Here is a 14,316-nt window from a genome sequence, read left to right on the forward strand (position 1 = left end):
CCCCCTTTAATTACTTTTCTCCCTGACAGTGTGTGTTCCTTTAAGCAGCCTCAAGCCTTTAGGAATGAGTCTGTTAATGCATGAATACAGTGAACTTTAAACTCATTTACAACTCTAGTCTCTGAAGAGACAATGTGGCCACAGAAGTACTGAAGACTGGTTTGGTGGACTTCTGTTCCTGTTACCTTGGGTAAGTTGCTCAGCATTTTAAATCTTCTATTCCTTCCTGTTTAAATTGAGGACAATAATACCTAAGTTGTATGATGGCTATGAGAGTTTTTAAACACTTAGGTAAAGAGCTGGGAACGTGGCTGAGTGGTTGAGTGTTTGCCTAGCATGAACAGGAGAGGTTCTCAGTCCCCCACCGACTAAAAACAAAAAAACAAACAAACAAAAAAACAAAAATTAGGGCTTAGTAATTGCTAAATTATTAGAATCTTTTATTAGTATTAACACCTGTACAGACTACACTGAAAGATAATCTATCTGCTCACGTTATCAGATTGTGAGCACTACCACTAATGGAAGCTCGCCTCTCCTAACACCTCTGACTACGCCCACAAAGCACAGACAGTTCTGGCAACTTACCCAAAGTTCTAACAGAAGTGTAGTTATTTATTTGCTTGGGGTTTTTTGTTGTTTGTTTGTTTGTTTGTTTTTTTGTTTGTTTGTTGAGACAGGGTTTCTCTGTGTAACAACAGCCTTGGCAGTTCTGAAACTCTCTTTGTAGACCAGGTTGGCCTTGAACTCATAGAGATCTACCTGCCTCTGCCTCCTGAGTGCTGCAATTAAAGGTGTGCGCCACCATGCCCAGCTAAAAACATGTAGTTATATAGCTGGGCAGTGGTGGCATACGACTTTAATCCCAGCACTTGGGAGGCAGAGGCAGAGGCAGAGGCAGGAGAATCTCTATGAGTTCGAAGCCAGCCTGGTCTACAAAGTGAGTCCAGGACAGCCAAGGCTACACAGAGAAACCCTGTCTCAAATAACCAAAAAAAAAGGGGGGGGCGGTGGTTCCTTAAATGATATGACATTTAAACTGGCATTTGTGTTGTTTCTCATAAATCTGATATCATTAGGTGGAGGATTCTAGGAAACCCAAGTCTTAATTTGTACTTTCAAAGTAAGTTTATAGAATATTGGGAGTCTTAGGCCTAATTCAACTTCCATTACCAAAAGACTTCCTCCCAGGACCAAGAAGCCCTTGTGACGGCACAAGGAGCTCGGATTGCAACAAGGATAGTCTAGAGTCTTTACAATGCCCATTCTTTTAAAGATGGGGCAGATGCCTACACATGGAGGTAGAAGGAAAGGAGATCTTCACACAATGGGAAACTTGGCTTGATAAAGTCCAGGTGAAGACACCTTGGCTCAGCCCCACTGTGACTTAAGCCTGTTGCTTTACCACTCTCACCCTAAGGGTCTGTGTCTAAATGTCCCCCATTGATATAGTTCGTGATGGAGAGTCTGTGCTTCAGTGCTACCTTAGGTCAGGAGTTTTGACAATTAGAAAAGACCCCTCCTTCCCGACTCCTGCTGGGACCAAATTAACCCCAAGACACTCCTCCCAGTGCCAGGACTGCTACTAGAACAAGTTCTGTGATTTGCATCAGATGAGTCTGTCCTCTGCTGATCTAGAGAAAGCTCCCTTGAGTCTTCTACAAAGCCTGTTTGCTCTTCACTAATGACAAGAGACACAACCACAAGCAAGCCAACAGTGACTAAGAGAGGATAACGCCTCTTCTGTGGGACCAAGAACCATCCCGCTCACAGCCCAGTCCACCATGGGCACTTCTCCCCAACTACCAGCACACTCAGATGGACACCCTCATCCACTGGGACCCACCTCGGAAAGGGAAAGATTACAGATCGTCCTAGTAGTTGACATATTTCACCATTATCCTCTGACAGTCTTACTGTCACCCCAGAGCAAAATGCCCCAGAGAAGACAACAGGAGAATGAGAAAGTAAACAGAGGCTATCCTGACAATCCCCAGATCAAAATAGTCTTTATTAGTGGTGCAAATTCACTTACTTACGCACAGATTCGACCATCATAACTTTCTTTTGCCAATGGTCATTTCCTAATATTGAGATTGTTCTTACAGGAAGTTGTCATAATTCATAGTCTTCAGCAAGGTGGCAAAAGACTGGTGTGGGTAAGTCTACAGAGCCTCGCAAGTAATAAGATATACAGCGGCTACTGAGAACACTAATAAAAACTTCGTGAAATGGAAGAAAAGTCTTTTGCACTTTGCCCCTACAAGTCGCTATCCAACCAGACTTGAGAAACATAGGAAATCCCATGCCTCTGTTTATTCTACAAACAGTTGATGTCATGATTACAAAACCATGTTGTAAGTCACATTTCTAGTCTGGAGGGAAAGACATGAATCAACCCCAAAATATGAACCCAAGATATCACTGGAGTTACAAAAGTGTTTATGACTTAACTAGCCTTGGGCAGTTCAAAGAAGAAGAAGCACCAAATAGCAATGGACACACTTCGGTTGCCATTATCTGTCATTCTGTGAATTCCTCAATTACCCACAACCCTCAAAAAGGAAATCCTCCTCCTCCTCAAAAAGGAAATCATGGCCTATGATCCCAGCACCAAGACATGGATTTAGTCACCCATCAAATGATAACTGAGCACTTACTATGTGCCTGGTGCTAATGCAAGGTACCAAGGTCTATCATAGGCCAGACCTGGTGAACTATCTGTTCTGGGCCTGGTCTTCACGAAGAACTTTCAGTCTTTATTTCAAAACCATTACCTGAAGATGGTATCATATAGTTCCAGGGCACACTTCTAAGATGCAGTGTCAAAGCCATCACAATTTTGATAACCCCATCTTAGTGACTTAAGAAACACAAGGTCTCCTATCCCCGTCTGTAGAGATCCAGATCTCTCAGTTTCTGTGGTTTCTCCAGGCCATTCAAAGGGCAGCAACCAACAAACCAGCCACTGCACCTGCCACCACGGAACTGTGATTAGACAAGAGAAAGGCACCAACGAGGCCACCACCAGACTGGTAACTACCCGCTGCCTTGGTGAAAGAGAAGTGTGAACAGACACCACCTTAAAGGGGTGGCCTTCCCTTTCCGGCCTCGCTTTCCCTGAAGGGCCTAAATTTTCACAATGAGCCAACATTATGACTGGTGTAGTCGTTGGTCCCTTACATTGGGTAAAAGTCAAGAGCAGCGCAGTCAAGGAGGGGACACAGGCTTCTGTGAGGAACTAACCAGAAAGAGGAGGCAGTGCAGATGATCTGGCAGAGCACACAGAGTTGCTCTACCATAAACACACTGTGCAGTCAGGCCTCGGTGTTCGGGAGGCGTGCTGTCTTTGGGCTTAACTACCTCCAACACAGCACAAATGGAATGACTCACACTCAGCTACTGAGTAACAAAGTGATCAACAAGTTATCCGTACTGGAAACTGCTCTTTCATAGGAAGCAGTAAATCTTCTCAGGAGATCCCGTGTGCCACTGAGGTAAGCCCAAACAAGCTGTCTCCCCTGAAACGTCTCATTTCTCCAGCTTGTCAAACAAATTCCATCTCGCTTGCGCTTTAGTGTTAGCCTTATATATAATCCATGAGGACTGTCCACAGCTCATCTGATAACAGGGTAGCTCCCCTTTCTGTTCCCTCTGATGACAACAGTACCACATATAAACTACCTCAGAGCATGCGAGGAAGTAAAGACAGGTATCACGGGCACAGAGTGGGCATGCCAGCGCACATCCTGCCGATGACAGAGCGGACAGCTGTGACAGATGTGCATATGAAAAAGAAAATGTTTCCTCAATAGCCTTTTCTGCTTCCAGACTCTGGGACATACTCAGATGGCCTGAGCAAGTAACTGATGAGCCACTGTTTCTAATTAGAGTCATCGGCAACTACACGTGAGCGCACGCATGCGCATATGCATGCGTCCTCTTTGGGGTACGCACTGACGTTTGTACCTGTCCATAAGTGATGTCAGCATTGAGAAACGAAGCTAAATGCAGCTCTCAGGAGATGGACGAGGGAAGGCAGGGGAAAGGCTTCTTGAAGAGGGAATCCCCTCTTTGAGCTCTGTCAGCGACCAGTGGGAACTTCAGTGGCCTATGAGGTTGCCGGATAAAATAGAGATGCAAGTTAAATTTGGATCTTAGGCCAATGAGAGGAAGGGTTTTCTTCTAGCGCAGGTCTGTCTGAGATACTGCAGGCATAGTCTGTAGGTTTGTTTGCAAAGTCAGGTGATCCTAACGGCCAGAGAGAGGCAGGCATGTGTGCCAACCACATTTCCTTTTTTTGCCACGAATACTGTCAATGTTAGCACAACGTAACAGTTAAGGCACCTGGAGAATGAGGTCCATGTCTGTAATCGTAAGTTCTTGGTCATTAGGTGGTATAGTGAATTCCTCCCTCTACAGGACCTGTGCCATGGGTCGCATGTACCAAACACAACGAAGTTTTGAATGAAGAAGGATAGGAGACAAACGACAGCAAAGGGAGGGGGTTTGGGAGAGAGAGAGCTTAAAAATAACAAAGCCGGGGCTGGAGAGATGGCTCAGTGATTAAGAGCACTGACTGCTCTTCCAGAGGTCCTGAGTTCGATTCCCAGCAACCACATGGTGGCTCACAGCCATCTATAAGGTGACCTGATGCCCTCTTCTGACCTACAAGTGTGCATGCAGGCAGAGAATGTATATATAATAATAAACAAATCCTTAAAAAACAAAACAACAACAACAAAATACAAAGCCACACATGGCAGAAAGAAAATACAGGGAACATCCACATCTGCTGCAGTCTTCGTAACCTATGAGAGGAAATGTCTTACCAGAGCAAGGCAAATGAAACTGTCTTATAAGCAAGTGCGAAGTAGAGCAAGCAGCAGAGTGAGGTGGGGTGCTTGCAGAGGAATGGTTTAAATTACCGATCGACACTTATACGATCATTTATTTAAAAAAAAAACATAAAAACCTATAATTAAAGAAGGCAAGGCAATGCAAACGCCCTAAGTGGTAGGCAGCTCTACCTGGAACTGCTTGGCCTGGATGGTTTAGATAGAAATTATAGGAGCTATGTAAGAAAGCATGGCCCTCACGGGTGCTTTGCGCCTTGTTGACACTTGTGTGTGCGACCACAAATGTGTGTAGATGTGCAAAAATGTGTTTCTGTATAAAAAGCTATGAGATCAGTACACTAAGCTCCCATATAATTCTATATTGTCCACAGCAACTGAACTGGAATCAAGACTTAGGAAAATTCACATTTTCTCTTTAAGTAGAGATGTTTAAGTTTATTGATTCTGTTTCACATACACAACATTTTTTCTTCTTTAACTATACCTTCTCTTAAAGACAATTGCTTTTTTGTTTTGTTTTTTGTTTTTTGAGATAGGGTTTCTCTGTGTAGCCTTGACCATCCTGGACTCGCTTTGTAGACCAGACTGGCCTCGAACTCACATCGGCCTGCCTGCCTCACCCTCTCAAGTGCTGGTAATAAAGGAGTGAGCCACCATGTCTGGTATAAGACATTGCTTTTTAAGTAAGAAAACACTTGCTGACCACAGAAAATTCAATAGGTGAATAAAAGCAAAACCAAAAATCACTAATTTTTCCAATCTAGAGATAAGACTCAAAACTTTCGGGATATATATTTCAAGGTTCTTTTCTGAACAAGTATGCAAATCCTCTCATTGTAACTGGACTCCATCCTACCAAGGAAGCTTCTTTTAAGAGACAAAATATAGCCCGGCATGGCATCACACGCCGTTAATCCCAGCACTCGGGAGGTAGAGACAGGTGGATTGCTGTGAGTTCGAGGCCAGCCTGGTCTACAAAAGTGAGTCCAAGACAGCCAGGGCTGCACAGAGAAACCCTGACTCCAGGAGAAAAATAAAGAAACAAATTATAAAAGTCGGAGATGGTGTCACACACCTTTAACCCCAGCACTTGGGAGGCAGATCGCTGTGAGTTGGGGGCCAGCCTGGTCTACAAAGCGAGTCCAGGACAGCCAAGCCAAGGATACACAGAGAAACCCTGTCTCGAAAAACAAAAAACAAAACAAAAAGAAAAAAAAAAAAACCACAGTCAGCCAAGTGGCCAAATATATTCTCAGACATAACGTTTAGTGCTTGTGCAGAAATTTCCTGTGGATGTTTTGCCTAACCAAGTGCTTAGTATCTTGTCCAAATTTTTGGGCAAGAGAATGGAGAAATTCTAAGAGTAAGAATTACTGTGTCAAACACAATGCACACTATAAAAGGTTTGACCAATGTCACCATTTTGTCCCCTATGACAGTCAAATATTAAAATCAATGTTTAACCTCATATGAAAGAGCCTCGTTTCCTGATTTTGTTTTTGACAATCAGTCATGCAGAGAAACTGTCTGTGACATTAGACTTTATATAGAGTATAGAGAGGAATATCTGCAATATTTCCTGTTTTCAAGAAGCAAGCCCATAATAACCAAGAGTTTATGAAAGTCATCCATGGGGCTGGAGAGGTGGCTCAGTGGTTAAGAGCACTGGCTACTCTCCCAAAAGAACCAGGTTCAAATCCCAGCACCCACATGGCAGTTCAAAATTGTTGGTAACTACCGTTCCTATAATGTTCACCCTTCGCACAGACTTACATGGAGGCAAAACACAAATGTAAATAAAATAAAATAACTTAAGAAAAATTCATCTGCAATTAGCTTGTGATGCAACCAAATGGTTAAGAAATTTTAAGCCAAGGGGCTGGAGAGATGGCTCAGCGGTTAAGAGCACTGACTGCTCTTCCAGAGGTCATGAGTTCAATTCCCAGCAACCGCATGGTGGCTCACAACCATCTATAATGTGATCTGATGTGCATTGTATACATAATAAATAAATAAATCTTTTAAAAAAAAGAAATTTTAAGCCAAAATTTCAATCATAGTCTGCTACTGTTGTAGAGCTCTAGTTACTTCCCATTTCAATAGAATAGCATTGAAAATCATTAATTTCCTTTAAAAAAAAAAAACAAAAACAAAAAGCAAGAAAATAAGCCAGGTTCTTTTAAAAGTCATCCTATTTCACTTTCTTAAAGAAAAGAATCCATTTAATAAGACCATAATCCAAAGATTATTTGGTCAAACAAAGAAAGCAGCATCAAAGGCAGACAGGCATCACAGCAGAAAGCAGCATCATAGCATAGTCACAGCCATAGACTAGATATGAGTTAGCTGGCTGAGTGGGTGACGTTCTACTCAAAAGTCTTACGAGTGAAAAACAAGCAGAACCAACAAAATACTTCGCAGATTCTAGACCCACCAAGCAAAAAGGAAAGACGACGAAGTAAAAGTTATTAAGTACTCTATATAATCTAAATCCTTACCTAAAGTATATAAAAAAAAAAGAAACTCTGTAACACTATAACAGAGAAACTAATGAAGCAGATAAGATTCTCAAATATACAACCCACCAGAAGACTGCTAAGGTATCATGAAATGCAACCCAGAGATGAAAAAAAGAAAACTAAGCCAACTTCACCCTGCATTTTCTAGAGCTTCGCTAAGTTGAAAAACTCAGCTCATCATCTTCTTTGAGAGAAAAATTAAGTAAAAATAAAAAATTTAAAAAGGAAAAAAAATAGAAAGAAAAGAAAAAATTCTAAACACAGAAGCTTTAAATTGTCAAGATTGGGGGAAACTGAATTGTTATTGCTAGCGACCTAGTCATAAGTAATCATAGTCATTTGGTTAATGACTAACTCAATTAAAATAAAAATTTGGCTATAGGATCAAGTACCAAAATATATTTCCCAGAAAGATCATTATGTCTTTGATATATGAGTTCAGTGATTTTTTCCCCCTTAGTGTTGGGAACTGAACTTGAAGTGTTGCAAGTGCTTGACAAATATTCTACACCTAGGCTACACTCCCAACTCCTGTGTGTCAGTTTTGTTATGACGAGTCTTTTTCAGTGCTGGGATGGGTCACCTGGGAACCTAAAGTAATGCTTTACTCACTTAAAAAGGGAAAAAAAAATGCCTGGAGGCAAAGGACTTTGGAATCTAAGTAAGAAAATTCCTCCCGCTCAAGATATACAGGTATATAAGACCATGAAAGCGTAGCTAAAACATCACTATCAATCTTGGGTGTTGTACAGCACCGAGGCTGGCATGACTCCACAGTGTTTGTGGCCGGTGGTCCTCGCAGCTCTATTCATTTCACCCATCCAGTCTCTGAGCTGTGTTCATCTGGATGGCACCACCAGGGAAAATATGAAGCTCCTGAGGAGCATCGTCGTCAGCTCTCCCCTACAGTGTCTGAAAGAAATCAAGAACTTTGAATTTCCTAAAGAAATTCCGTCATCCTTCCAACACGTGAAAAGGGACGTTAAGGAGGTCTTCTACCGTATGTCTGTTTGGGCACTATATATTTTCAGCCATAATGGCTCCGTCGACCCTGTGATAAAGGACCGCCTGCAACGTATCAGAATGGGACTTTATGAGCAAGTGAGGCAAGCTCAGGACTGCTTTATGGAGGAGGACAGTAAGATACAGCATCCTCAACCAAAGGGCCTCTGCAGGGTCCACCTGGAACTGAACAAGTATTTCGTCAGAATCGAAAAGTTCCTGAGCGATAAGAAACACAGCCTCTGTGCCTGGATGGTTGTCGGAGTGGAAATGAGAAGATGCTTCATGATATTTTACAAATTCAAAAAACGACTCAAAATGCAAACAGGTATATTTTCAGAATTACACTCCCCCCCCCCCTCCACTGTTTCCTCTGGTCTTAGGCGTGGCTGTGCTGTGTGTGGTGCGGCAGTGTCCTCAGTCAGACTTGTCTTTCATGTAATGTTGCTGTCTCTGCGGCTCAACCTTGTTACATTGACCACAACCGTCTCTTTAAGAAGAGGCCACACTGGCCATGTTAACCTTGGGCAATCCCAGGAATTCTCTTCAGAAGTATTGGAGACAGGTGGACAGGAGTAAGATTTCCTTTCCATTGTCTCTCTCATCATCTTCTCTCGTGCTGTCCTGGACCCAACTCTGTAGACCAGGCTGGCCTCGAACCCGCAGTGATCTGCCTGCCTCTGCTGGGATTAAAGGTGTGTGCCACGCCTGGTCACTTTATCTTTTAAAAGTCAGTTTGTATTCAGATTACCTAGATTATTTACTTGACTCTGCTGTATTTAATCACCTGGCTAAGTGAATTTTCTCCCCCTTTTTCTCCTCTTATATTTCAGAATCATCTGTCTTCAAGCAAGAACTTAGGTAGGAGCCATGACTGCTCAAAGGCCCTCAAGAACGTCTTGTGCTAAAGGGGTTTCCAGCTTGCTGCTAAACTCCTCAGATTCAAAAAGTTCCCAGTGCAGGGTCCAAGACAGCATAGTCAAAGAAAGTCTTACGGCAAGCAAAAGATAATCTCCAGTGGAAAAGTTAGAAGAAATGTTAACGTAAAACAAAACAAGTTGTGGATTATGGCATTTCGGTTACTAGCAAAAGAATCGGACAATAAAACAAGTTAATACCATCTATCTTGTAAAAACAGCTCATTGATCACATCGTTTCAGGCCAGGATCATGGCCGTGGGGAGGGAGGCTGGACGGACATGCAACTGCCAAGCGAAGGACAGACAAAGGATTTTCCATTCGTTTCTCCACCACCTTGGCCTGACCTCCGTAAGGGCTCTACTGAGATGATAGCAGTTATGATAGTAAATTATAGATGCTGCCCTGCCCCGTGTTTGCTCTGTGCAAGGGGGAGGATTGGCTAAGTGGGGGGTGGGCACGTCGTTTAGTGATGGATCACATGCACAGCTGTATGAGGCCCTGAAATCAATCTCCAAAACTTCAAAGAGAGAGGAGATAGAAAAGAGGAGAAAGACCTGTCCAAAACCGCTAACCATTAGTTTGACAGAAGTCAGAACCACACTCTTTTTATAAAGTACATCTTATCAAAGGAATCAGAGATCCAAAAAGGAAAAAAACAAAGAAAAACAAAAACAAACAAACAAACAAACAACAAAAAAAAAACCCCAGAGACCAATCTACCAAAAAACACACAAACTACAAAAAAGAAATGTTAACGGATGATATACAAATGTTTAGCCTCCTGTCCCATGAACACGACAGAAATGGAAAAACAATGGTAGCACTGAGAGTGAACTCAGTGTTACTTCTCTTATGCATTGCTGGGGAGAGGGTAAACTGGCAATGTGCTTACTGTGGGCAATATTGCAATCTTCAATAGCCTAAACAAGTATCAATCCTACTATGTCTCCAGAAATGTATCCCAAAGAAATAATTAGATAAGACTGCTATTCACTGGAACTTAGCATATACAGGTTTTTTTTTTTTTACCTCTTCACCTTTGGATTTTCTATTTTTCCTACAATAAAAATTTCTGGATAGGTCTTTCAGTTCTAAAATTAAAGAAAGCGCACACACTTATTTTCCTCTATAATGAGCATGTTTCCCTTCCTGGCAGGCTGGGCCAAGCCCTGACTTTAACTTTAATGATGCCTTCTGGTATTCCCTGAGCAAACAGAACTTAAGCAGGTCTTCTTCAGCAGGTCCTGTTTGTTACTTTGCTGCTGCTGTTAAAATTGAAAGAAATCTCATCTTGTGGGCCCTTGTCATTAGAGCGGGTTGAGCACTTCAGAGAATTTGCTGTTACTCTTTTCAGGAGCCCACCGGCAAGATCTAGAAATCGCGGGAGAAGTTTCTCCATTCAAGTTTCTCTCTTGAGTTAACAGTCTCTCAAAGTACTTTTAAGTTAGTAAAGCACAAGCCAGACTTACGCAGCGCCTAGGACTTAAACAGTCTGAATGAGAGCAGGAGTGTAAGACCACTTGTTTAACACGCTAGGGCCCATCCCGAGCAAGCGTGGAGTGTTGGAGAGGAGCATCGGTCACGGGCGGCACCATATACGCCTCTCTTCCTTCTCTGAGTGGGAGAGGAAGGTTGTCAAAACTGAGAAGCGGAAAAATAATATTTCCGCATCTCCTAGAAGGACTAAGGTTGGGAAGTCCACAGGGAAAAAAAATGGCAAAGGCAGCAATTACAAAGCTGGCAAGAGGCATCCGTCCCAACATGTGTATAGGATCAGACTTCCTCTAGCCGACCCTCTGGACATGGTCTGGTCCCTGCTGGCTTTGGGAGGCAACTTTGCTCTTGCCAAGATTTCTTAATAAATAATCCACGCTCGCTAACCTCTTTAGGAGTAAACGCCTAATTTACTCTGGGAAACTCTACCTCCTATAGTCTAACGGGCGCCCCCCTCTGGAGAACCAGGGCTTACCCCAAACCACCTGTTCTCGGGCAGATGAAAACCAGAACAGAGCACTGGCCGCATCTGCCATCTGTACTGCGCACCCGAGGCCTGCTTTTTCTACGTCGCTGGGAGAAATTTGGCACTTAAGCTTGGAGCCTTAGGTGAAGTCAGAAGTCCACGAACATTTCACAGCTAGTCACGACGCTACTATTTTCAGGCAAAGCTGGCCTTCCCAGCTTATGTCCACTCTTCGGTGGTCAATGGCCTGCTCCCCCACCCTTGCGAATTTGCAACCCTTGAACTTTCAGTCGTGTTGAGGTGCCCTGCCCGCGCCCGTCGCCTAGGTTACGGGCCATCCGCACGCATTTAAGTAGCCTCTGGAAGTCCTTTAGACCCTCTCGCAGAACTCCTTGCTTTCGAGAACTTAGCTTTCACTCTCCCAAACCCAACACCCGTCTCAGATTCGCTAGGGATAAGATCTGAGAAATGCGCCCTGGGCCACAAGCAGCCTGGGAGGCGGGATTAGGAACAACTTTCCCTCCGCCCTCTAACCGCAAGGCTGGGGTGGGACGGCCTAGCCCTGTCCCGATACCTCCCGCCCCCCCCCCCCCCGCTTCTTCCCCAGCGAGGATCCCTGACCCGAGACCGCGCAAAGGCCAGCGTGGAAGGCCCCGCGAGCGGCAGAGGGGTCTTCCTTCTCCGCCGGAGCCCCACCAGATGTGAGAGGCGCAACAATAGTGGAACCGCGGAGAAACAAAAGGCCATTCACCCCGGCTAAATGAGAATGGCTCTGTCCTCTAGTCTCAGCCGGGAAGACTTACAGAGGGGTCTGAAAGGGGGTAGGAAAGGCTCACGAGTGGTGTAGAGCCTCTGCTACGCTCCAGGAGGTGGGAGCCGCCGCTCCTTCCCACTAACTACCCAGCCCTGGGGGGTCCAGTGGTGGGGAGTAGAAACCAAGGGAAAGTTTTAGTTTAGTTTACACCTTCTCTGGTGCAGGGAAGGGAGGGGCTGCGACCCCAGATGTTTGACAGTTGTTGGTCCAAAAGTTGAGCAAGATTTATTTATTCTTTATACCCTCCCTTCGTGAGGCAGCAGTAGCCTGGGGACAACCAGAGACCTTGCGCTGAAGCCCCAGGCAGCCCTAAGCCCTGGGATCCAGGAGCCCGGGAGCGTCCCCTACCACAGATGCACTTTCGTAAAAGTTTCTCTTCCCGCCGCCTCAGGCCAACGCTCACCCTACCCACATCTACGATTCAAAATGGGTTCCGGGCCAGATTTGCACCCTGAAGGGGGCGTGGGGCATGTATTTCAAATCAAAGCCACGGACCCCTGCGTGGGAGCTGGACTTAATTTCCAGCCTGGGAAGTGCGTACCCGGAGGCACAGAGAAGCCAAGGAGCCCGCACCGGTCTAAACCAGACTCCAACCCCGGAAGCTCGCGGAAGAGCGAGGGGGACTCGGGGTCCCCGCGGTGTGCCCCGCACTTCGGCCCTTCTGGGCACAATCGCGAGCGGGAAGCTGCGAGACTGCGCCGCCTCTCCTCTCTTGGAAGGCTTTCTTACCGTGGGGTTTTAACCTCCTGGCCAGGGCCCTCTTAGCTTCCTTCACGCGGGCAGCAGCTTCTGGAGCGGGAGAAAAAGAGAGTGAAGTCCTCCAGCCGGAGCAGCGACGCTTGCAGATCCACGCGAGGGGCTTTCTGGCCAGCACACGCGACTCTGGACGCGGCTCTTGCTGCTCAGATGCAGCCCCCACATTCACCCAGCGCGCCGCGCAGCACGCCAGAGAGCCACTGCAGCTCACCAGCCCGGAGCGGAGTCCCCTGGCGGTCTTTTCTGGAAAGGCAGCTACGTGGGGGCAAAAGGAGTCGTGTTGCCAGGAGGATCTTCTAACCTCCACAAGAGCCTGAGAAGATGTTGTCTACGAAGTCTCTTCACTTCGATCCGCTGGCCAGTGGAGCTAGAAAGATGTCAGAGTAGAGAGGGTGCTGTCCTGGTTGGTCTTTGTCAACTTGAAAAAACCTTAATATGTCTAGGCAGAGAGCATCTTGATTGAGAAAATACCTTCAGGAGATTCCAATTGCTAGTCCCAGCACTCCGGAGGCTAAGTTCGAGCCCAGGACGACCAAGGCTACACAGAGAAACCCTGTCTCAAAACAAACAAACAAACAAACAAACAAACAAAAACAAAACAAAACAAAAGCAAATGAACGAAAAAGATTGCCTATTGATATGTCTGCCCAACATTGTCTTGATTAATGATTAGTGTGGGAGGGGCCGGCCACGGTGGGTGGTGCCAATTTTGAGTACATAGTCCTGGGGTATAAGAAAGAAGGCTGAGCAAGCTAAACTGTGGGAAACAAGCGCGTGAGCAGCGTTCGCCTGTGGCTTCTGCTTCCGTTCCTGCTTCCAGGTAACTGCCCTAAGCTCCTGTCCTGACTTCCTCTTATGATGGACTATGATCAGAATTCTTAAGCCACATAAACTCTTTCCTCTCCAAGTTGCTTCGGGTCGTGCTGCTTTATCACAGCAACAGAAACTGTAACTAAAGTCCATGAAAGCTTTGTCCAAGGCACCCAGTAAGGGCCAAAGGACTACTTAACCATCTCCAAATTTTTATAACTGTTGTAAAATGCTTTGGACTGCCTGGCACACCTTAGAGAGTAGCATTAAATCATGAAAAAAAAATGCTTGGAAGTCATATTTACTTTTCAGGGCGATTTAAGAGTAAACTAATTATGGAAAATATTTTTAGTTCTTGGTAGGAGTCTTCAAACATGAGCTGACTTCCTGAGAGAAAACGAAGTGGATTTGTCTACATGCTTTTATTCTCTTACAATAAAATTTTGGTTTGTCTTGTTTTGTTTTGATTTTCGAGAATGGAGTTTTCTTTGTAGCCCTGGCTGTCCTGAACTCACTTTGTAGACCAGGCTGGCCTCAAACTCAAAGATCTGCCAGCCTCTGCCTCCCCTAGTACTGGGATTAAAGGCAGGCGCCACCACACCCAGCCTATAATAACATCTTAGGGCACACTGATTGGCAGTATCAAATAATTTGACTAGGTATCGTGTTCCATAAT

The 14,316-nt window shown here is 44.9% G+C and overlaps 1 protein-coding gene across 1 annotated transcript in view; it reads right to left on the reverse strand.

Moving 5' to 3' along the window:
* Window positions 1-13,363, reverse strand: part of MOB3B (MOB kinase activator 3B) — a 181,230-nt gene extending 167,867 nt beyond the window's left edge. Inside the window, exon 1 of the mRNA XM_084778398.1 lies at window positions 12,804-13,363. The gene's annotated coding sequence lies outside the window, so the exon portion shown is untranslated. The remainder of the gene's footprint in view (window positions 1-12,803) is intronic.
* Between the last annotated feature and the right edge of the window lie 953 nt (window positions 13,364-14,316).

Source organism: Acomys minous, assembly GCF_964271855.1.
Source record: "Acomys minous genome assembly, chromosome: 1".
Taxonomy (NCBI): domain Eukaryota; kingdom Metazoa; phylum Chordata; class Mammalia; order Rodentia; family Muridae; genus Acomys; species Acomys minous.